The 22,138-nt window shown below is 47.2% G+C and overlaps 1 protein-coding gene across 1 annotated transcript in view; it reads right to left on the reverse strand.

Moving 5' to 3' along the window:
* The window catches only part of PDE4A (phosphodiesterase 4A), a 367,050-nt gene extending 345,217 nt beyond the window's left edge, over window positions 1–21,833 (reverse strand). Inside the window, exon 1 of the mRNA XM_083419843.1 lies at window positions 21,599–21,833. The gene's annotated coding sequence lies outside the window, so the exon portion shown is untranslated. The remainder of the gene's footprint in view (window positions 1–21,598) is intronic.
* Window positions 21,834–22,138: the final 305 nt, after the last annotated feature.

The raw sequence follows: 22,138 nt of genomic DNA on the forward strand, positions 1-22,138 counted from the left end.
GCTGGCTGCCAGGAGACACACAGTCCGCTCACGTCAGAGTAGCTAAGCAGTGACTTTCTCGCCCATAAGAACACGTTGTCCTAAGCAGCCTATAAAGCAAATAGAGGCTGGGGAAAGTAATCATAAGTGGGACGCAATGGTGGGGCTAAGATAATAGGTGGCTGGCTGCCTTCTACTGCAAAGTCAGCAAAGGATGCAGTCCGCGCACAAGTGGACTGAGATGCTCAGCGCTTGGGTCAGTTCAATATATTGTCCCAATCTCTACCAAGTCGTGGCAAGATTTCAGGGGGTTCCAGGCGCTCACCCAGGGTCTGTGCTTGTTTGAGATGCAAGACACAGCAGAGGCCGTTGTAGCTTTAAGATATACGGTTTATTCACATATATACACCTTTAGTATGCATGGTTTTCCCAGTAGTGATGTATGGAAGTGAGAGCTGGACCATAAAGAAGGCTGATCTCCGAAGAATTGATGCTTTTGAATTATGGTGCTGGAGGAGACTCTTGAGAGTCCCATGGACTGCAAGAAGATCAAACCTATTCATTCTTAAGGAAATCAGCCCTGAGTGCTCACCGGAAGGACAGATCCTGAAGCTGAGGCTCCAATACTTTGGCCACCTCATGAGAAGAGAAGACTCCCTGGAAAAGACCCTGATGTTGGGAAAGATGGAGGGCACAAGGAGAAGGGGATGACAGAGGACGAGATGGTTGGACAGTGTTCTCGAAGCTACCAGCATGAGTCTGACCAAACTGCAGGAGGCAGTGGAAGACAGAAGTGCCTGGCGTGCTCTGGTCCATGGGGTCACGAAGAGTCGGACACGACTAAACGACTAAACAACAACAAAGTATGCATGGAGTCCAGATCTTGCAGCATGGTCATTTCAAGAGGGGCTTGTTCTTCACAGCGATACAAGCTATTGTGTCCAGGGCAATTCTCCCTACTTGCCTTCAGCCAGCCAGCCAGTCATTCTGGCCTTTTTTCAGCTGTTCCAAGCCTTGTGCCAAAGGCTCCAGACTCTTCCTGTGACATGCCAGGTTACCCTGGCAACCTTCCAAATCCCCCGTCTCTGCTCACACCTCAGGGCTGAGCGGCAGGACAGTTCCCTTGCCTTGCCATTAGCCCTGCATTGTATCTCAATGGCCCCAGCTTGGCCAGGTTGTTCTGCATAAGCTAGCCTAGGAATTCCTCTGCAGCTTGTACGTCTCCCTCCACATCCCAAATAATCAAAATTCTACTGTTTATTCATGTTTAGGGGGTTCCTCCCCCAAACCTTTAACAATATTTTGACACCTGAGGCAGAACACTCAGCCTCAGAACACTCAGGGGGTAGTGAGATGGGGCCCCCTCCAGGGGTACAGACGAGCTGGGGGCGCAAAATCGGCTAAGAAATATGTCCATAAATATGTCTATAAATAAAAATATCAATTACTGCTTCATAAGAAAAGGTTTTAAATAGAGGGTAAATTGAATAGGGGGGGGGGGGGTTGGAGGAGAGGCAGAAAGAAGAGCTAATTTGTCCATGGCTAGGGGGCACAATCTGGGCGGTTCTGCCAGGGGCGCAAGATCACCTAGCTATGGCTCTGCCAAATGGTGCTTGCTACGCAGACACTTATAGAGCTAGCTTAACCATGTCTATTTAGCAGTAAGTCCTACTGAATTCACTGGGGGTTACCTGCAGATAAGGACTGCAGCCTTAGAGTCAAACTGTATACTATGCAGTTCACAAAATTAGTGAATGGTGTTTTAAAGTAAATTGGAGGCACAGCGGTCTTTATCAGGTTCAGGCTACTGGGGCAGATGATGATGATATAAATTTATCACCTCCCAAAGGAGCCCAGCGGGATATGCACCTAGAAAGGTTAAAGCCCCTTAACCCACTCCATACCCAGGTCCTAGACTCAACTCTGACCCTGAAAACAGGACATGTGCTATTTCAGAAAAGACATGCCACTGGGTCTCACACTTACATTGAGTTTTGGCATCTTTTAAAGTCAGCCTGGTGATGTCAGCCTTTGGCACAGGGCACAGGGCCCTTGCCACGCTCTGTGTCATCTCCCTCGCCCTCAACAAGCCTGTCTCAATGTCATGTGTACCATTACAGCAGAATGACAGCAGGTGTGCGAAGCCAGCCTTGGCTGGAAAACTCACAAAAATGCCCCTTTGGGATGCACCAAACCAGCAAGAGTATCCCACTACAAGGGGCTGCAATGGGGTGGCAAGCATGGGATGTGAATCAGCACACTGAATGTTCAATTCAAAACCCACTTTGGCTGTGGAGCAGCTTAGCTAAGAGCTCAAGAAGCAGCTGTGGCTGAAAGTCTTTGCCGTTGAAGGGATGTTCCTCCTTTGAAACAATGCTGAGGATTAACAGCCAACCTCAGAAATGGGAGGATGAAGGTAGGATATGCTCTCACTGAGCCATAGAGACAAGCAGGATAGAGCCCTCAAGCAAGGAATCCTGCCCACAGCTTTTCTCCACGCACAACTCAGAGGGGGCATTTGAACAGGGGAGAGAAAAGAAATCACAGCACGAGCTTCACAGCACGAAGCAGGAACTGCTAACGCTTCTGACAAAGCTTGCTGTCTTGGAAGGCAGCCAAGCACGGGGACTCCCTAAATGACGCACAAAGGCTGGGCAGGGCTGGGTGTGGGAGAAGGAGAGGGAGTCCTCCAGCCGCTTCCAGGGAACTCGGCACAGCAAGGATGACTCTGAGAGCAGCTACCAGCAGCTGCAAACACTCCCTGCCAGATTAGCTAATGTAAGATGCTTCGAGTGTTGCCTGAGGAGCAAGAAATTTGCCAATTTTGAGAGCTGGTGTAGCACAGCAGTAATAACAGGACAGAGCTTGAAAATCAGAAAATCTCTGATTTAAATCTCCCCTCTGCTATGTACTTGCTAGATGAGCCTCTTGCTCTCACCCACAATACTGAAAGATTACTTACCTACCTTATACTGCAAAAGGGATGCGGGTGGCGCTGTGGGTTAAACCACAGAGCCTAGGACTTGCTGATCAGAAGGTCAGCGGTTCGAATCCGTGACGGAGTGAGCTCCCATTGTTTGGTCCCAGCTCCTGCCAACCTAGCAGTTCGACAGCACGTCAAAGTGCAAGTAGATAAATAGGTACCGCTCCGGCGGGAAGGTAAACGGTGTTTCCGTGCGCTGCTCTGGTTCACCAGAAGCAGCTTAGTCATGCTGGCCACATGACCCGGAAGCTGTACACCGGCTCCCTCGGCCAGTAAAGCGAGATGAGCGCGCAACCCCAGAGTTGTCCGTGACTGGATCTAACGGTCAGGGGTCCCTTTACCTTTACCTTGTAGTGTATGCTTGTAATAAGAAACATTGTGCTTTTTGCAACTGATACATTATGAGAACTGTAGGGGAGGGGTGCTAAACTCCTTTCTTGTTTCCCAAATTGAAATCGTACTGACACATGATTTTCTCCAATAATAATTTGCTTCAATGTGACATTGCTTCAGAGACATATTTACAGGTATCCAACCTTTTCCAGCTGTCCTGCTGTTACACCAACTGTTCAGTGCCAAATACCATTATTCACTCTACCATCTTGCTTCCTTCTCTGTTTTATCATTACCTTCTCCTTTTCGTTTTATCTTAGTTTCCAGTTTCAGCTGTCCATAGCGATTTATGCTCCCCTTCTATATTTTTCTTTTTCAAATCCTTAGGGAGTCTGCCTCCAGCAATTGTGGGGCAAAACAGGAAGCAAGGGTGGTTTATCAGGAAGTAAGCTAAAGTTTCACTCTTCCGAAATATTTGAGGCTAGAAGAACAAACCTGCCATTCATATCTCTCTCCCCCACCCTCCATTAGTATGTCATAAATATTGCACGACAAAAACTCTGTTTCAGAGTTGTTGGTTTTTAAGTATAAAAGTCCTCAAAAACCCCAACAACTGCAGAGAGCTTGTAACTTGGGAAGGAGATGACAGAGCCCTCTTCCTCTAAATCAATTTCTGTTGCATTATGCAGAAGATCAAGGAGATATTTTGTGAATAATTGATTGCTTAAGCTACAGGGGGAAGGCAAGACCAAAATGTTTTCGCAACTGTGCTCAGCAGAACAAGCTTGTTTTCCAAAACACAAAGGCAGGCAGGCAAACAGAGCAGTGTCAGGTGAGAGATCATCCCTGTGTCTATCCATTTTTCAGGCCAATTCTATGCATGTTTACTCAGAAAATTCAATGGTGCCTCCTGTACAGATAAGTATCCATAGGGCTGCAGCCTTTACAACATATACAAAATGGTCAAGGTGGTTCCTCGCCATTTCTCTGCTGAAATCCTTCCTGTCTCCTGATTGCCATTCCACTTCTTTCTTCAGCCTCACTTTCTTTTAAGTCCTTTTCTCTTACCCATTCTTTCCATCCACCAATTCAAAACTTTGAAGTTATTTGTATATTCATTGTATTTGATCAAGCCTCAGTTGAGCCACTGTGCTAAACTTTATCCTCCAAACCAAACCTTTCCTTAAAACCCAAGTTAGTTCTCTCTCCTATTAATTTATCTATTGATTTATCCATACAAAGGCAGGATGACTGGGAAAGGACTTGCTTCCTGATATTTTTTCATGTGAAGAATTGAAAATAAATAAATAGAGGGACATTTAGTATTGCAAATTTCCACCTTCAGTCTGAAGTGTTACAGCTGAGGTACAGGCTTATCAGCTCAGTGAGAAGTAAACTCTCAATCACACACCAGATTAGTAGTACTTGTTGAAGAAAAGCAAATACATTTCTTTTTCTTGAGTTCATAGTTAATGCATGTGTTACTTTCAACACCAGAGGACACTGTTTGTATAGAAATTTAGCCATCCATTTTTGTAGCTCTCTGTCTAAGTTAATTCTACTCCTAAAGGATGAGCAATTTTTGTTAGTTCTTCTATCTAGAGAACATATCTGCTACTTTCTTCTCTCTCTCATCTCCACTGACTCTGTAACTAGTTCCTGCATAAATAAGGCCTTTGAACTCCAGGAACTATAAGTGATTATTCCAATATAATTCACCCAAGCTACAAGGTCTGCTAGTACTACTATGCCAAAATCTGTTCATTTTCTTGAAAGTTTCCTTCCTCTGAGAAAGAGGCTTCATTCTTCTATCTCCTCGGGAGCCCTTTAGAAATTCAGGGGCTGAGTTGTTCTAACCCTACCTTGTAACAATTCTCCAACATTCTGCAGCCTTCCTGGGTGCTTACGCTCCTGCTCTGAAAGAACCCCATGGAGGAGTTATTTGCAGAATTAAAGACACTCACAAACAACCCTTGAGTATGGCAAATGCATCAAAAACCCTGTCCTCATGAGAATTTCACATGCACACACACAAATTATCCCCTTTATAATTTTCAATTTACTTTTATCCTTAATTGAAGGAGAATGGTTGGGGGGAAATGCAGAAGCACTAATTTTCAGCAAAACACTAATTATTATAATACTGACCTAAATAACAATATTGTTCCTAGAGTTACAGAAATCATAAAATATTTTATATTCTGACTTCTTAGCACACCTATCTATCTATTATTATTACAGTGGTACCTTAGTTTAAGAACAGCTGAGTTTATGAACAACTTGGATTAAGAATGCTGCAAACCCGGAAGTAGGTGTTTTGGTTTGTGAACTTTGCCTTGGAATAAGAACATGTCTCACTTCCTGTTGAGTATGTTCCATTTGTAAATTGAGTCCCCCACTGCTATGGGAAAGAACGCCTTGGTTTAAGAATGCTTTGGTTTAAGTACGGACTTCTGGAATGGATTAAGCTTGTAAACCAAGGTACCACTGTATTTATAAATCATCTATATGTAGCTATTTAATAGCACAGTGTCCTACATTACAATAGACATGGTAGAAAAGGAAAGGGGGTCTGAAGGAACAGGAAAATAAACAAATACAGGCAACATTACACATTAGATATTCAAGGTAGCAGCGGATACATAAAAATAAATAATGTAAAAATAGAATTTTGATTAAGATCTAAAAACTATCCATTTCAGAACAAAAGCAAAAATATTAAAAGCAAGAAATAAGTCTTGCTAAAACCAGTAGCATCCATAAGTTTGACACTAGCACTGAATATTGTGAGAGCACAATATAAATGGTACCTCAGGTTAAGAACTTAATTCGTTCCCGAGGTCCGTTCTTAACCTGAAACTGTTCTTAACCTGAAGCACCACTTTAGCTAATGGAGCCTCCTGCTACCACCGCGCCACCGGGGCATGATTTCTGTTCTCATCCTGAAGCAAAGTTCTTAACCCGAGGTAATATTTCTGGGTTAGCGGAGTCTGTAACCGGAAGCGTATGTAACCCGAGGTACCAATGTATATCATTATTATAGGGTTTTAGAAAGTTTAAGGCAACTTGCAATACAGTATAGCAAATGGAAACAACTATCACCACCTTTTTTTATATAAGGAAATGTTGTCTTTTGCATTCCCTATTACAGTGACACAGAACCAAAACCAGCCCCAAGCAAGATCTCAAGTCCTCGCCAATTCAGCAAAGCTTTGATTAATTCATCTACTGATGAAACCTTGCAGCACCACTTTACATTTATTATTAGGAGGAATCAACTGGATTCTCTAAGCAGACATGCCACTGTTAGGGGACTGCTACACACACTGGTTGAAATTATTTTGTTCATTCCCCCCCCCCCCGCTCTTTTACAGTACAGGAGGGTTGGGGAACCTGTGGCCCTCCGGATGTTGCTCCTCATCATCCCTGACCACTGGTCATGCTGCACGTATGTTGGAGTCCAGCAAGATCTGAAGAAGAAGAGGAGTTTGGAATTGATATCCCGCTTTATCACTACCCTAAGGAGTCTCAAAGCGGCTAACATTCTCCTTTCCCTTCCTCCCCCACAACAAACACTCTGTGAGGTGAGTGGGGCTGAGAGACTTCAGAGAAGTGTGACTGGCCCAAGGTCACCCAGCAGCTGCATGTGGAGGAGCGGGGAAGCGAACCCGGTTCACCAGATTACGAGTCCATTATTCCTAACCACTACACCACATTAGGGGCCACAGATTCCCCCCATCCCCACAATATGGGCTCCCAAGTTTGGAAGATATCCTCCAACAGCACAATCCTACACACATCTACTGAAAATAAAGTCCCATTGAGTACAGCAGTGTTTACTCCCAGGAAATTGGGTAATGGACTGTAGCTAAGTCCCCATCTGCAATATACATTTAAAGTGGTATCCCCCGTGGCTTCCCCCATAGAATCCTGGAAAATGCAGTTTGTTCAGGGTCCTCTGTGGAGAGGGGTTGACCGTTAAACCAATCTGAGCACTGTAGCTCTGTGAAAGGAAAAGGAAGTCTACTAACAACTCTCAACAAAATAAAGTTCCCAGGATTCTCTGGGGGAAGCCATGACTGATTAAAGTAGCAGGATAGGGTTTAAAATGTATACTGAAGATTGGGGCCCAAGTGAGCTTTTGGAGGTGACTTCATCAGAATAAGACAATGCAAAGCATTTGTTGGCACTAACAAAACTCTAGATTAGATCCATACTAAGGCTACAATCCTATATTCACTTACTGGGCAGCCAGCCTTACTAAACTCAGTGCAACTTACTTCTGAGTGAACATGTAAAGGATGCACTCCAAGTTAGTTGCCCTTAGTTTCCACTGAGATCTATGAGGCTTCAGTTAAAGTCATGGAAAACACAACCCACTGATTTCAGTGGGACCAGAGTGCAACTAACTTGGCTCAGTTCAAACACACCGGACACATTATCTGCATCTGTATATACTGTATATTATTGCGAGAGTCACGCTGTGGTCCATCAGTGGCCCCACCAGCTGCAGCATGATGACAGAACAGCAAGCAGGTGAGCAAGCGAGTATTTGGCCAGGGGTGTTGAGCAGCCATGGAGGAAGGAGAGGCATTTAAAGAAAGGTGGGAAGTGCTTCAGAGAGCAGCTGGGTAAACAGCGCCCCTATAAGACGCCCCTTCTCAATTAAGGGAAGAGCTGTTTGGGAAGCCTGCAAGGGAAGGGATGGCAAAGGGGTGAGGCTTCAATTAGGTAAAGGTAAAGGGACCCCTGACCATTAGGTGCAGTCGTGACCGACTCTGGGGTTGCGGCGCTCATCTCGCTTTTTTGGCCGAGGGAGCTGGCGTACAGCTTCCGGGTCATGTGGCCAGCATGACTAAGCCACTTCTGGCGAACCAGAGCAGCGCACGGAAACACCATTTACCTTCCCACCGGAGCAGTACCTATTTATCTACTTGCACCAGTGTGCTTTCAAACTGCTAGGTTGGCAGGAGCCGGGACCGAGCAACAGGAGCTCGCCCTGTCGCGGGGATTCGAACCGCTGACCTTCTGATCGGCAAGTCCTAGGCTCTGTGGTTTAACCCACAGTGCCACCCGTGTCCCTTGAGGCTTCAATTAAATTCTGCGTAATGATGGGATTTAAACTCTGCCTTTATGTTTTTTAAAAACAGGCACAAGCCATTTTTCTTTGTGTTAGCCCACACATGTGGCTCTGTAGAGGATTAAATGTAATTGATATATCAACTTACTAATACCTATCAGTGTGCAGTCCTTCCCATAGCTCAGTGGCACAGCGCTTGCCTCACATGTGAAAGCTCCCAGGTTCAATCCCCAGCATCTCTGGTTGCTGTTTTGTTTTTTAAAGGAGCAGGTAGCCCCAGAAGCCGCTGCCAGTCAGAGCAATAGATACCGTATTTTTCGCTCTATAAGACACAGCAGAACACAAGACGCACCTAGTCTTTGGAGGAGGAAAACAAGAAAAAAAAAATTCTGAATCTCAGAAGCCAGAACAGCAAGAGGGATCGCTGCGCAGTGAAAGCAGCAATCCCTCTTGCTGTTCTGGCTTCTGGGATAGCTGTAAAGCCTGCATTCACTCCATAAGATGCACACACATTTCCCCTTACTTTTTAGGAGGGAAAAAGTGAGTCTTATAGAGCAAAAAAATATGGTAATTCTGAGCTAGATGGACCTCATATAAAGCAGTTTCCTAGGTTCTTCTTCTAATGCTAGCATTGCCGCTCCAGACCTCTGACCCTGATATGCAGCAGCTGACTGCATGCCCATGTCTGACGGCAAGACGCTCTGCTAACTTACCTAGGAAACCGATACTTGATTTTGGTTTAGAGAGAAGAGGTAGTTCAATAAAGCGAAGGGGAAAAGACTAGTCTCATTCATAGCTGGCTGTCAGCCCAGCCAGCAATAAACAGCATGGCATGTGATTTGCAGTAGACTGCAGGCAAAAACAGAATTAAATATCTGCACATGATCTAGAGAGCTTGTTGTATTTCCAATGCTCCCCTGACTGCCAGGTCAGGAGGAAACCTATCTGATACCTCTGGGGAATTTCTGAGAAGTGTGATATGCTGGCATAGCAGACTTTATCTGAATCCCAAACAGATGCTACGTATTTCCCTATTTCCTTATGTGGCTTTGCGCAGCTGGAGCAAACACCCGGCCCATGCAGGAATTAGAGTGAATAATGCAGCAGAAGACAAAAGCTACAACCGTTTCCTTGACACTTTGGTCTAATGTATTGGGACGCGGGTGGCGCTGTGGGTAAAAGCCTCAGCGCCTAGGGCTTGCCGATCGAAAGGTCGGCGGTTCAAATCCCCGCGGCGGGGTGCGCTCCCGTTGCTCGGTCCCAGCGCCTGCCAACCTAGCAGTTCTAAAGCACCCCTGGGTGCAAGTAGATAAATAGGGACCGCTTACCGGTGGGAAGGTAAACGGCGTTTCCGTGTGCTGCACTGGCTCGCCAGATGCAGCTTTGTCACGCTGGCCACGTGACCCGGAAGTGTCTCCGGACAGCGCTGGCCCTGGGCCTCTTGAGTGAGATGGGCGCACAACCCTAGAGTCTGGCAAGACTGGCCCGTACGGGCAGGGGTACCTTTACCTTTACCTTTATTTCTCTCCCAAACAGGATCAGCATTCCAACTCTCATTTAAAAGAGAGAGAGAGAGAGAGAGAGAAGAAACACATATCTTGTTCTCATAGTTGTGATAAAGTTTTGTAAGAATGCACATTCCATTTGCTAAAGCAGTGATGGGGAACCTGGGTTGCTGAGACTCCAGCTCCCATCAGCCACAGCCAGAATGATCAACAGTCAGGAATGATGGGAGCTGTAGTCCAGCCACTTCCCGAGGCCCACAGTGCTAAGATGGGCAGGGGCAGTGTTAGAAACTGAGATATGAAAGCTAGGAGCTAAACGGCACGTTAAACTTTCTAGGTTATGGGCGCAACAATGGAATGTCTAGGTGTGCCTTTTTAATAACAAGAATACGAAGCTGAAAATGCATGAACTGCAGCTAAAGTGTTATGTTCATTTTTCACAAGGTCTAGTCCTTTCCCTGCCCCCCCCCCAATATTCCTAAGAGAGTTCCTTCTCCAGTCTTCAGAGAGCAGCTGGAAATGGGGAAGCAAAAAAGGGTCCTTCTCTCTTTCCACTCTGCAGTTTTAATCTGAAATCTTAGGCGTAGTACTGCACCCAGAACTCAGAAACTGCTCGCGCTAATGAAATTCCCTGTCGCAAAATGTACCTAGAACAGTGGAATTTTTGAACATTGGGCAGGGGTGGGGCAGGGAATCTATACATTAAATTCACAAGCCCCAACTCCTGATACCTCTCCATTTTAGTCAAACCACGCCCCACCCTTGGACTTCTAAAAATAGTTCTCAAGGAGGAATTACACAAAAGGCTAGCCATTATGTTTTTGCACCTGTAACCCAGGTTCCAAGAGCCATGTGGCGAGTAGTCTTTCTATCCCAGTTTCCAACACTGCTCCAAAACTAAGATCATGGTTTTTGGAAAACATTTCCACAGAGATAAACAAATGTTGGACCATCATGAACAAGAGCAAACTCGATCTTTTTGATATCTCAGAATCCTGCTTAGCAAATCCCTTTCCTGGATATTGAAGTGACGAAGGGCAAAGCACAGAAGGCAACAGAGGCATTGATGTAGTTTTATTTCAAGGAGGGTGGTCAGTTGTTTGATCCTGGACTGACAATTTTCAGTAGCAAAGTGATCCCCCAGATGTTATATGGACCAGAAATTTGAGGAGATGACTTGAACACAATCAAAGGGTTAGAAACAGCGAAGAATCAATTTCTTAGATTCTCTTCACCCAATGGAACATCAGTGGCTCTTCTACCAACAGAAGCAGGCAAGAGTAGACTGTGTATGGTTTAATTACCTGAAAAGAGTTATTACATCTCTACTCAATGAGCACTTTCCATCCATATGCTACATGGATCTGGAGAACACACACTGGGGGAATCCTGGGTATTATCACTTGCAGGAGCGGAATGAGGTTCTGAAGATGGAGAAGGGTCAACTAAGGGATTGGCTTTATTGGATAGAATCCAGAAGGGACTTACAAGCGATTAAAACATCTAACTGTTCCCTGTGTCTCCCTCTATTGAAAGCAGAGCATTTTAGAGCCAGTTAAACTTCTGCCTGTACCATTAAGATCTGTCTTCACCGTGTTGTGATTTCAAGCAATGCCCTCAGCTGTGCTGGATGGTCCTTACAAGAAAATTCCATGTGCAGATAGACTATGCATATGCAGGCAATTGCAGACAGAAGGTAGCATCCATTATTTGTTATTTTGCCCCTTATACACAGACCCAAGGAGTCGCTTTCTAAAACCCTTGTTTGTTCGAGGAAGAAATCAACCCCCAATGGAGTGGGTTCTGCGGTTACCTAGTGACTCCAATGCGTTAGTGACTCACAAAGTGGCCCTTTCTGTATTGGCAGCTAGGAGGAACTGGACAAAATAGCCGTGAACTGTAAAGGAGATCCGGAGGTCTAAATCTGAAAGACACTTTGCATCACAGTGAAGGCCTCCTGGTTATAGTCTCATTAGAAATAGATGGTTCTGTCTGTTTTAGTCGATACCTTCATCTATATTTTGTATTGAAACCGTGTTTTCATGCTTTTGTCATGGCCTTTGGCTAGCACAATAAATTTATTGATGATGGTAATGATTTTTAAACATATAGACTTGCTTGTATGAATGGGTTTCCTCCCATCTCTGTGTACAGGGTATGACCAGCATACATGGCTTGGAAGAGGAGAAAAATCCCTCTGCCATTCCCTGCTCAACCATTTTGGCCAGGATAACTATGGCTGGTATTCAGCAGTTAGCCAGCTAGGATAACTATGGCTGGTATTCAGCAGTTAGCCAGCCAGGATAACTATGGCTGGTATTCAGCAGTTAGCCAGCCACGTAGCTTTGACCTTCGAACTGGCTCCAGATCCCTGGTTCTGGCCCACTCCACTCAGTCTCCACTGAGCCGCCTCAGAGCCCTAAAATGACATGGTTGTGCCTCTTGCCAGCTCCTCCAATGAAGAGGAGCTATATCTGTCTCTCTGTTAATCCTGAAGACCTCTAAATATTTATGCTACAAGAAAAGTAAATGACTGCTGGATTGGACAGTGCAGTAAATCTTTATTATAGCACAGGAGTAGGAACAGAACAAAGATGCCTATTTTTCCACAGGCCTTTTGGTATGTGTGGTTATTATCCTTGAGATAGACCTAAAACATTAGCCCAGTGCAGATACTACAATCAAAGCATCAGGAGGGTGGGGGTTGTTACTGCACCTGTCAACTCTACCCCCCTCAGAGCCCCGATAGTATGTTTTGCACGGGGTCTGTGCATGTATACCCCTGTGAAGTTACATACAGCTCTATGAAGGTCTAACTATTTGCTATTCAAATGTAATTTGCAAACCAGACTCTGGCAGCCCTTTTTTACTTGCAGGAAAAGCCACTTTTGTTTTCAGGGGGGCAAGTTGGAACAGGCAAGGGGTGGAGAGGGAAGATGAGCGTAATCTTCTGGTCATTTCTTCACTACTCGCCCACCCACAGCTATGAATGTTTGTGTGTGGGGGGTTTGGGGGATGTGAGCCTGACAAGAATTGATCAGTAGGTGCTGGCATTCCCAGAGGTCCACAAATTCTGCTAAGCCTCTATCACCAGTCAAGATCTGGTTGTTGCCACCAACCCTATCCCCAAAAGTCTACATACCCCAACTTTAACAACAGCAACAACAATTTATTATTTATACCCCACCCATCTGGCCAGGCCTCCCCAGCCACTCTGGGCAGCTCTCAACAAAATATTAAAAAACTATAAACATCAAACATTAAAAACTTCCCTAAACAGGGCTGCCTTTAGATGTTTTCTAAAAGTCAGATAGTTCTTTATTTCCTTGGCATCTGGTGGGAGGGCGTTCCACAGGGCGGGCGCCACCACCGAGAAGGCCCTCTGCCTAGTTCCCTGAAACCTCACTTCTCGCAGTGAGGAACCACCAGAAGGCCCTTGGAGCTGGACCTCAGTGTCTGGGCTGAAAGATGGGAGTGGAGATGCTCCTTCGGATATACTGGGCCGAGGCCGTTTAGGGAGATGGGTGGGGTATAAATAATAAATTATTATTATTATTATTATCATCATCATCATCATCATCATCATCATCATCATCTCGTCCCTGGCATTGCCCTGGGATCTGGAGACACTCAGAAGCAGTCTCCTTCCGGCTTTCTGAGCACCTCCAAATCTTTTGCCGGCGGCCTACACCCTTCTCTTGAGCTTCGAAAGATGGGTGTGGGCTCTTCCTGACCTTGTGCTGGGGGTTCAGAGGGGCTCGGTTTCCAAAGATTGAGGTTAGGGACAGCCAACACCCTTCTCTCAGCAGACTGGAAAGATGCGCTTGCCAGATCGCTGAGCACTCTTTTCCTTTCCTCTCCCGTCACCGCAAGAATGAAAGAAAGAAAGCAGCTCGTTGTTGCCAAGCAACACACACACAGAACCAACTCTCCCCAGCACCACTTTCCTAAAGAAGCCCAAGTCTATTGTCCTGTTCCTCAAAACCAGTGATGAAGCCAAGCATGGAGCTACTTGTTTAGGACTAGGCTTTCCTGTCAGGGAACTTCTGAGCTGGGGAAGCTGCATGGCAGGCAGAAAACACTAAGTGATGCTTCTTCTCTCTGGAGAAAAGCTGCCATCTTGAACTCTTGCCACCTGACATGCAACCGCTCATGGCACAAGTCTCTTGGATCTGCCTATCTGGTGACTTGCCATTGCTTCCGCCAGATTGTCTGGCTGGAGGCAGCCAAAGGGAGAAGAAGGAATGCCCTCCTCAGACGAGAACAGGCACGGAGATTGCAGCAACACCCGCCACCGCCCTGCTGGCGGCACATATCTTTTGTTCTTCACTTAAAACATAACACAGACCTCTAGGGATCTGCAGCCTGCAACGGCATCATCTACAGTATGTGGTAAGGTTTCTCAGATGAAGATCATTTCCATTTAAAATCTGTAAGTCAGGCCAGTTACTCTGCAAACATTTAATAAATCCAGTTCTGTCATCTTATGCTACAACCACTATTGCAAGCCCCTTTAACACCCTCCAGCAGACACAAGGAAACAGTAACTGCCATAAAAAGACTTTTGGGGCTACTTGCAAGGAGCTTGGCTGGCTGACAGAATGCTGTTCTGGAGCCTTGGTTCTTGGCTGCAGAGCTGAAAGAATGCATTTTAAAAACAAATCTCATGCCTGATCTTGCTTCAGTCGGATGGAACAAGAGGACAAGGGGAAAAGGTGCCCTATCCGGTGCTTGAAGGGGAGAGAAGTGCCTTTCTCTGACCATTTGAGCTACTTGCTGTCACACATTCCTTTTATTGATCCAGAGAGGTTGGTAGTTAACTATAACAAGGTGCCATCTACTGTGTTAAGATCTCTCTCTTTTTCTGTAGCCATACTGTTACCCATTTTGAAAAACAAACAAACACATTTATTGTCTTTTCCATTAGCACTGTCGCTTAACCACTTTCCATTGTAAGGATATAAAATGGGGGGAAATTAATCAATGATAGAAGTTGTATGCAATCAAAGTAAAGTTACCAATTATTCGTCGTTTTGAGTCCTAAAGGTAAAGGTACCCCTGCCCGCACGGGCCAGTCTTGCCAGACTCTAGGGTTGTGCACCCATCTCACCCAAGAGGCTGAGGGCCAGCGCTGTCCGGAGACACTTCCGGGTCACGTGGCCAGCGTGACAAAGCTGCATCTGGCAAACCAGCACAGCACACGGAAACACCGTTTACCTTCCCGCCGGTAAGCGGTCCCTATTTATCTACTTGCACCCGGGGGGTGCTTTCGAACTGCTAGGTTGGCAGGCGCTGGGACCAAGCAACGGGAGCGCACCCCGCCGCGGGGATTCGAACCGCCGACCTTTCGATCGGCAAGCCCTAGGCGCTGAGGCTTTTACCCACAGCGCTGTCCTACCGCCTCCTGAAACCACAGAATAGATATGGCACCACAGAAATCCAGCCACCCTACTCAATAAAACCTCATCTGAATGTAACCTTCGAAACTCCCAAGGTAAGCTTGTGTATTTCTATGGACTTGTTGATTCAGCAGCCCCACGGAGTTCAACAGAAATTACTTTCAAATAACTGTATTACTAAAGCTGCAGCTCTAATTATCTGTACAGCATCATCATCTGGACAAAGTTGCATAAGCAAAGGGAGAGACAGATCTCTGCCCCAGGACACTTAAAATGTAAATGTAAGTAGGAGACAACAAAGCAGAGAGAGAGGAAAGGGACAGCAAGGAGGACATAGAAGGAAATGCGGAGATTCAGTCTTTGTTTTGTTTCAGCTGAGGAAAAGCACAAGGATTAAGTAAAAACAACAATCTAGCTGAAATTTCCAAAAGGGTAGCCATGTTTGTCCTTCTTGCTGCAACAAATAGTCTTTAAGACAAACACATTTATTATGGTATAAGCTTTAATTGACTACAGTTCACTTCATCAGCTTAATTACATAATTAACAAAACAGTTGTTGGTAACGCAGACATCCTGATAGTGGTAAGCCAATTAACACATTTAAAGAGCTAAAAATCCTTCATTTCTGCTCATTCCATCATTGAACCTCTTGATGTAATTCAGTGGTTTCACACTTCAGTCTCTGTATGAAGTTCCTTGGTTCAAGATGCCCACTCTAAGGACATTTACTGAGTACCCTAGGATTTTTGAGTCCACGGCTCCCTTGACCAACTACCTTCTTTCTGCAGCACCCCTGTGAGGCTCAGGAGCCCAGTTCTGTCACCCCTTTCCTGGAGCCTCTTGTTCTTTTTTGAATATCCTCCCTTGTGGAGGGTTCCCTCAGCCTCCTCTCCCCTCTCCTTGGGAGTCCTCAGGGCAGCCGCTGCTGCCACTCATGGTTCCTAAGCTGCGCCCCCTGCCCCAAAGAGAGGTGCCTCCTCACACTGCCCCACAGGGGCCTAGGACTTCCCAACAGCAAGAGCTGAAGGACAGGCTGGCTGGACTACCTCAACTGCTGGCTTGCTTACTCCGAGGCTTCCTCAGCTCCTGGCAACCAGCTCCCCCTGACCAGCACCAGAGGCACCATTCGCCTGGGGAGCTTGCAGCCAGGGCTGCTGCAACAAACAGCTGTGCAAGCCTTTGGGAGGCAGAGAAACAAGAGGGCACCAGAAGAGGGAGGGAAGGAAAGAGGGACAGAAGCCAGTGTTACCCACAGCAACCCTGACCATCATTCAAGGCACCCCAGGGTGCCACGGCACACAGGTTGAAAACCACTCTCCTAGGAGACTGAAATGCCCCCTGCCCCTGCTTTTTGAATGCTGTTGTTTCTGATGTCAGATTTATGAACATTTATTCTTTAGCATAGCAACCAGCCTGTTTGTTTTATGTAGACTGCAGAAGGACAATGTTGGGAGATGATGTCATACGTCACACTGGAAGATGAGCAGCCAAAAGAACTTCTGGTGTTGTGGATGACATTATTTGTTCCTGCCTAAGTGCTGTGGGAGAAGATTTGGGGACAGAATTGGCCTCTAGGTCTGCAACAAGGGCCAGTTCCTCTGCCTGTATTAGGGCTGTGCAATGTTAGGTTTTCAACATTGCGCTATATCACCAAACATCGCGATCTGGCGATACATCAGGATGTTGAAAGGGAGGAACAAGCTGCCTGGTCTCCGGGCCCATGAAGTTTAAAGGAGCCCCCACCCCAGCCAATGTAGCTTGTTCCTCCCTCAGTTGTATGATGGCCAAAGAACAATGGCGGTTTCACCTGGCAATATATTGCGACTGAAACCGCAAGTTGGAGATCATTGGAGTGGTTTCAGCTGGAAACTGTAAGTGACAACAAGTGGTCTTCCGTAATTTTCTCTTCTAGGTCAGTCCTGTAGTAGATTATTCCCAAATTCCCATCTGGCCTTGTTGGCCTGTTCCTCACCCCCAACTTCACTGTGTGGGTACTATAGGCTGAGAAATGAGACTGCAACACAAAATTGCCAAATTACAACACTATCATTTGCAGATTAAACCAAGACAAATATTTTCAGTGCACTATATGTGTTAATTGCCAGGACAACAACTATTTAGTGAATTGCCACCAATAATTGACAATTACAACTTGCTGTACTTTTCTGCATTTCATTTTCTTCTGACCTCACTGTTTACAATTCCTCCACCCCCTCCCCTGACCTGTAACTCAGAATAATCCTTCATGCATCTAATGAAGTAGACTGAAGTCCATAAAAGCTCACACCGTTTGCTAAGACTTTAAGATGCCAAAAGACTTTTTCTGGAAAGGAATGTTAACAACCAGGGTGAATTATCCTTATTTCATTCACAAATAGCTCTTTACCACTAGTAATTTACAGAACGTACCAGCATCACTGAGTAGAGTTTGCACTTCCCTAGCGAAAGCACAGTGGAAAGTAAGGTTTACTGCTTTAAGGATCAGTAGCAGATTTAAGCATCCCCAGGGAACCAGTGCTAAAAGCACACAGATGGCTCTGGACTATTGAATAACTATTCCTGTTCTTCATCCTGTTCATCCACTACGTCCACAGCATTCCCCTGATCCACCCATCTTGTAATTCTATCAAAAAAAGAAATGACATTCATCTCCCATGACTTTTTTTTGAGAAGCCAATGCTGGGTCTTAGTAATAACAGCATTCTTTTCTAAGTGCACACAGACGGACTGTTTAATTATCTGTTCTAGGATCTTTCCTGATATTGATGTCAAGCTCAATGGTCAATAGTTACCTGGGTCTTCTTTTCCCCTCTTTTTGAAGATGGGGGCAACATTTGCCCACTTCCTGTCTGCAGGGACGTCACCTGTTCTCCAAGGATTTTCAAACATTATAGACAGAGGCTCTGTGATTACGTCTGCAAGTTCCTTTAGTACTCTGGAGGGCAACTCTGGAGAGTTGAATTCATTTAAAGCGGCTAGCTGTTCCCTTACTAAGTCTTTTTCCCATTTTGGGTTGCAGCTCCCTCCTTGCGTCATTTTTTCTGTTATCATCATGTTGGGCACTGCTTTCCTTTTGGGTGAAGACAGAGGCAAAGTCAACCAAGAGCATTTCTCTGTTTCCTCCATGCAAGGGACCTACTACTTGCTTGGACTTTTTCTTGCTTCGAACCTAGTCAAAGAAACCTTTTACTATTATTTCTAAACTCTCTTGCAAGCCTGAGTTCATTTTGAGCTTTGCACATCAAACCTTCCCGCTGTGAACGTTGGCTACGCATGCACACTCTTCCTTCATGATTTCTCCTTTCTTCCATTTCTTATACATTCATTATGGAGCCACAAAGATTTCTTCGGGTGTGCTGGAGCACTTTCTTAATCAGAAATACCTCTTAGTAAATGCATTCTCAGTTTGATATGGAGTTAAGGGCCATTTCACTTATAGCTGCATATTCCGTTTCCCCACCCTTCCCTTCCAAAGGCAGTATTCAGGAAACAGGTGTGCATTTTCACCCCAGAGAGTGGGCAGCGCCGAAGAGCCATTCTTAAGCCATGCATATTTTGATTATATCTCCTCTTGCCATAAGAAACCAGGCTTCAAAACAACACATTTACCATAAGGAAAACTGAGGAACAGCAGAGGCAGAAGTTGAGCTTGCACTGATGGATAGGTTGGGACAACTGAGTTGGAATTGATGCATTGATTCAAACAAATGACGTTTTGTACATAGACAAATCCTTGTATTGTATGTTCATGAGAGGCAGTTGACCTTGCCCTCCCTTAGTTTGGAAAGACCAATATTTTGCCCTGAGCAATTCCAATTTCCACAGAATACAGAGCATAACACAGGACAGGTAGCAATATAATGCCATTTGAACTCTGCTGAGGCAGATTTCTGGCAGCATTTAAAGTAGAGAGGGAGCCCCCTTTGGCCTTTAGAGAATAGAAGGGACCTCTGACCAGAGGGTAGGATGGAGAAAAGAGAGAGAGAGAATGAACAGATTGGATGGGCTGTGATTACACCACTGAGGCGTACCAGCACAGATCCTGCTTCGCCACTGCAACATGTGCACTTTCTCTGTGTACTTTCTGCAATGTAATGAGGGAATCCCAAGCCAGCTGTCGAAAACAGCAGCACAGTCAGTGCTGGCTCAGTGCCCCCTGTCCCCTGCTGGAAAGCTTCAAGAGAAATATATCCTGTATTTGCACCACTGCAACTGAAAGTGTGCCTCTGCTTGCAGGCTGGAGGGGATCTCAGTGAAGCCTGCTAGAGCTGGTGCCTTGTTGAGTTTGTTGTGCAAGAGACTCAGCTTGGCTCCCACTGTTTGCAATGCAGCACACGCTCCCTTCTGGCATTCTGGGAAAGCAGGGTAGCCCTGCTTTGCAGATAATGTTCCTCCCATCTTCTGCTGCCTTCTATCAACAGCTAGGGAGAAAAACAAGTGGATTTCCTTCTGCCTCAACCAGCCCAGGAAGCCATGCTAACAGCACTGGGCAAGTGGGAAGCAGAGCTGGCCTAAGATGTTTGCCCCAGTAAAAAATTCAATAGCCACAAACACCTCCCAACCCACTCCTTAATATGGGGCACCATCCACCAGGAAGTAGACATGAATGGGAGGTGTGTTCTCTATTCACTTCTATGGAGTTTATACTGGAAAAATTCCCCATGCGATTCTGCCTGCGCCATATCTGACCCTATCCCAATAATGCCCTCAAAAGGTGCCACCTGCGGGCAGCCACCTCACCTTGCCGCTGGCAAAGCTGTCTCTACTGAGGAATGCCAAGGAGCACGTCTGAAGTTCACGGAGCAAAGCCAACTCTCAATGCAGAGACATTCCCAAGAGCAAGGATGCACATGGAGTGAAACAGGTCCAGTAAGAATTGCCCCTTTGAACTGAACTTTCTGAGGATCACAGCATGGCAGACTGGCTTGGAATAAATGGGCTGGATCTGATCTGTCACAACCCAATTCTGTCATATTACTGGGGATTCAAACTAATGGGGAGCTACCAAGTCAACTGGCCGAAAGCCAAGACTTTAGACTTTATAGTCCTCTGCTGAAAAGGGGGCACAGCACTGTGGCAAAGTGGCAAAAGGTAGAAGCCCAGACCTCCAGGGACACATCAGTCAAACTTGGTTGTGCCTATGGAGGGGACCTCAGTGGAAGACAGAAGTGCCTGGCATGCTCTGGTCCATGGGGTCACGAAGAGTCGGACACGACTAAATGACTAAACAACAAACGGAGGGGCCCTATAACTAGTTGCCTGGACAGTGCAGAACACAGATGGGGAAGTGAGGGCTTTTGAACAACCTGCTTGCAGAGCACAACCTTTGGAATTTGGCAGAGGCAGAATCCACGACCTGTTAGAAATTGTACATGGGGTGAACCAGCAGTGCTTGGGAGCTCTAGCACTTGCACATGCAAACACAGAGACGCATGAGCATACATGAAAGTGCACCCTTACATCTGCCTCTAGAGCTATGGGGCTTGCCCCATTTTAGCAGCAGAAGCCTCATTAGGACAGGCTAGAGTAGACCACACATGGCAGGGAGGGCCTGTGTTCAAATAAGTGCAGTCCCCGACTATGTGCACAGAAATGTAGTTACACCAATAAAGGGAGGGTGGGGATTTCCACAGAAAACCCACTTGAGACGGCGTAAAATACTCTGAGGGCACCCTACCGGGGAAGAAATTCCTTGATCCTTCCGAAACTATTTCTGAGTGAGGACCCCCGGCCCCCTTCCAAGGAATCAGAATCAACGACAAGCATGAGACTCCACGGGCAGCCATACCAACACCAAAGACGCGTGACAGCTTTTAACACATCTACACGTGCATGCCCGGGCAAACACAAACGAAGCCGCAGCTCCGCAGCCCAACACCGCCAGAGCCCGAGGGCTGCGGTGCAGCACATCAACTCACACCGGAAACCCACCGTCTGTCCCGCGGGAGGGGAAAAAAATATATGTTTTTAACGCCAACAGAAGGCTTCCCGCGGGACTGAATTGGGATGCGGTATAAACCTACGGAACACCCCGCGCGCGGCAACCCGGCCCCCCCTCCAGGCCACCCACGTGGGCCCACGAGCGCGGGCAGGAGTCGCCTTGCCAGCCCCCCCCCCCCGAGGCCGGGCCCCGCAGCGAAGCCCCGCCGGCTGGGAGCGAGCGGGCGGGCAGCTTGGCGCAGCCAGGGCGGCGGGAAGAGCAGCGCAGCGCTCCGCCGCGCTCTGGCCCATTCCCGCGCAGCGCGCCCGGAGCAGGCGCGGAGGCGCAGGGGCTCGGAGCGCCGCGGGGCCGCCGCTGCTCTGCCGCAAGGCTCTTACCTTTGCAGTGCAGCCGAAGATCCCGCGCGGCGCCCGCGGCTCCGGCTCCGCTTCCCGCCCATTCGCCGGGGGGGCGGGCGGCACCGTTTGTTTCCCGCCGGCGCTTAGAGGCAGCGCGCCGAGGAGAGGGCGGCGTCGGAGGAGCCCGTGGCCGCCTCGGGAGCCCCGCCCTGCCCAGCGCCCCGCTGCCCAAGTCCGCGGACGGGGCGGCGAGCGGCGGCGGCGGCTAGTAGCAGGGAGCGCCTCGTGCACGCGAGCGCGTGGATGTGCGCGCGCGGGTGCGCGGCGGCGGCTCCCGCTGCAGGCGAAGCTCGACGGGGGCAGAGCGGGGACCGGGGTCGAAAGGGAGCAGGTCAGCCGGCACATCGCACGGCCACGCGGGGTCCCGAGACGAGCCGGGCGCGGCGACGCGGGGAGGAAGAATCAGGGGGCTTTTTTCTCTGTGAGCAAGGCAGAATTCCTGGAGCTCCCTGTGGTTAATCGATTTTCTTTTTTGCGGGGATTCGGGGAATAAGCCAGACGTTCAGGTGCCCCGGGCGC

The sequence above is a fragment of the Podarcis tiliguerta genome, assembly GCF_965153285.1.
Source record: "Podarcis tiliguerta genome assembly, chromosome: 17".
Lineage (NCBI taxonomy): Eukaryota > Metazoa > Chordata > Lepidosauria > Squamata > Lacertidae > Podarcis > Podarcis tiliguerta.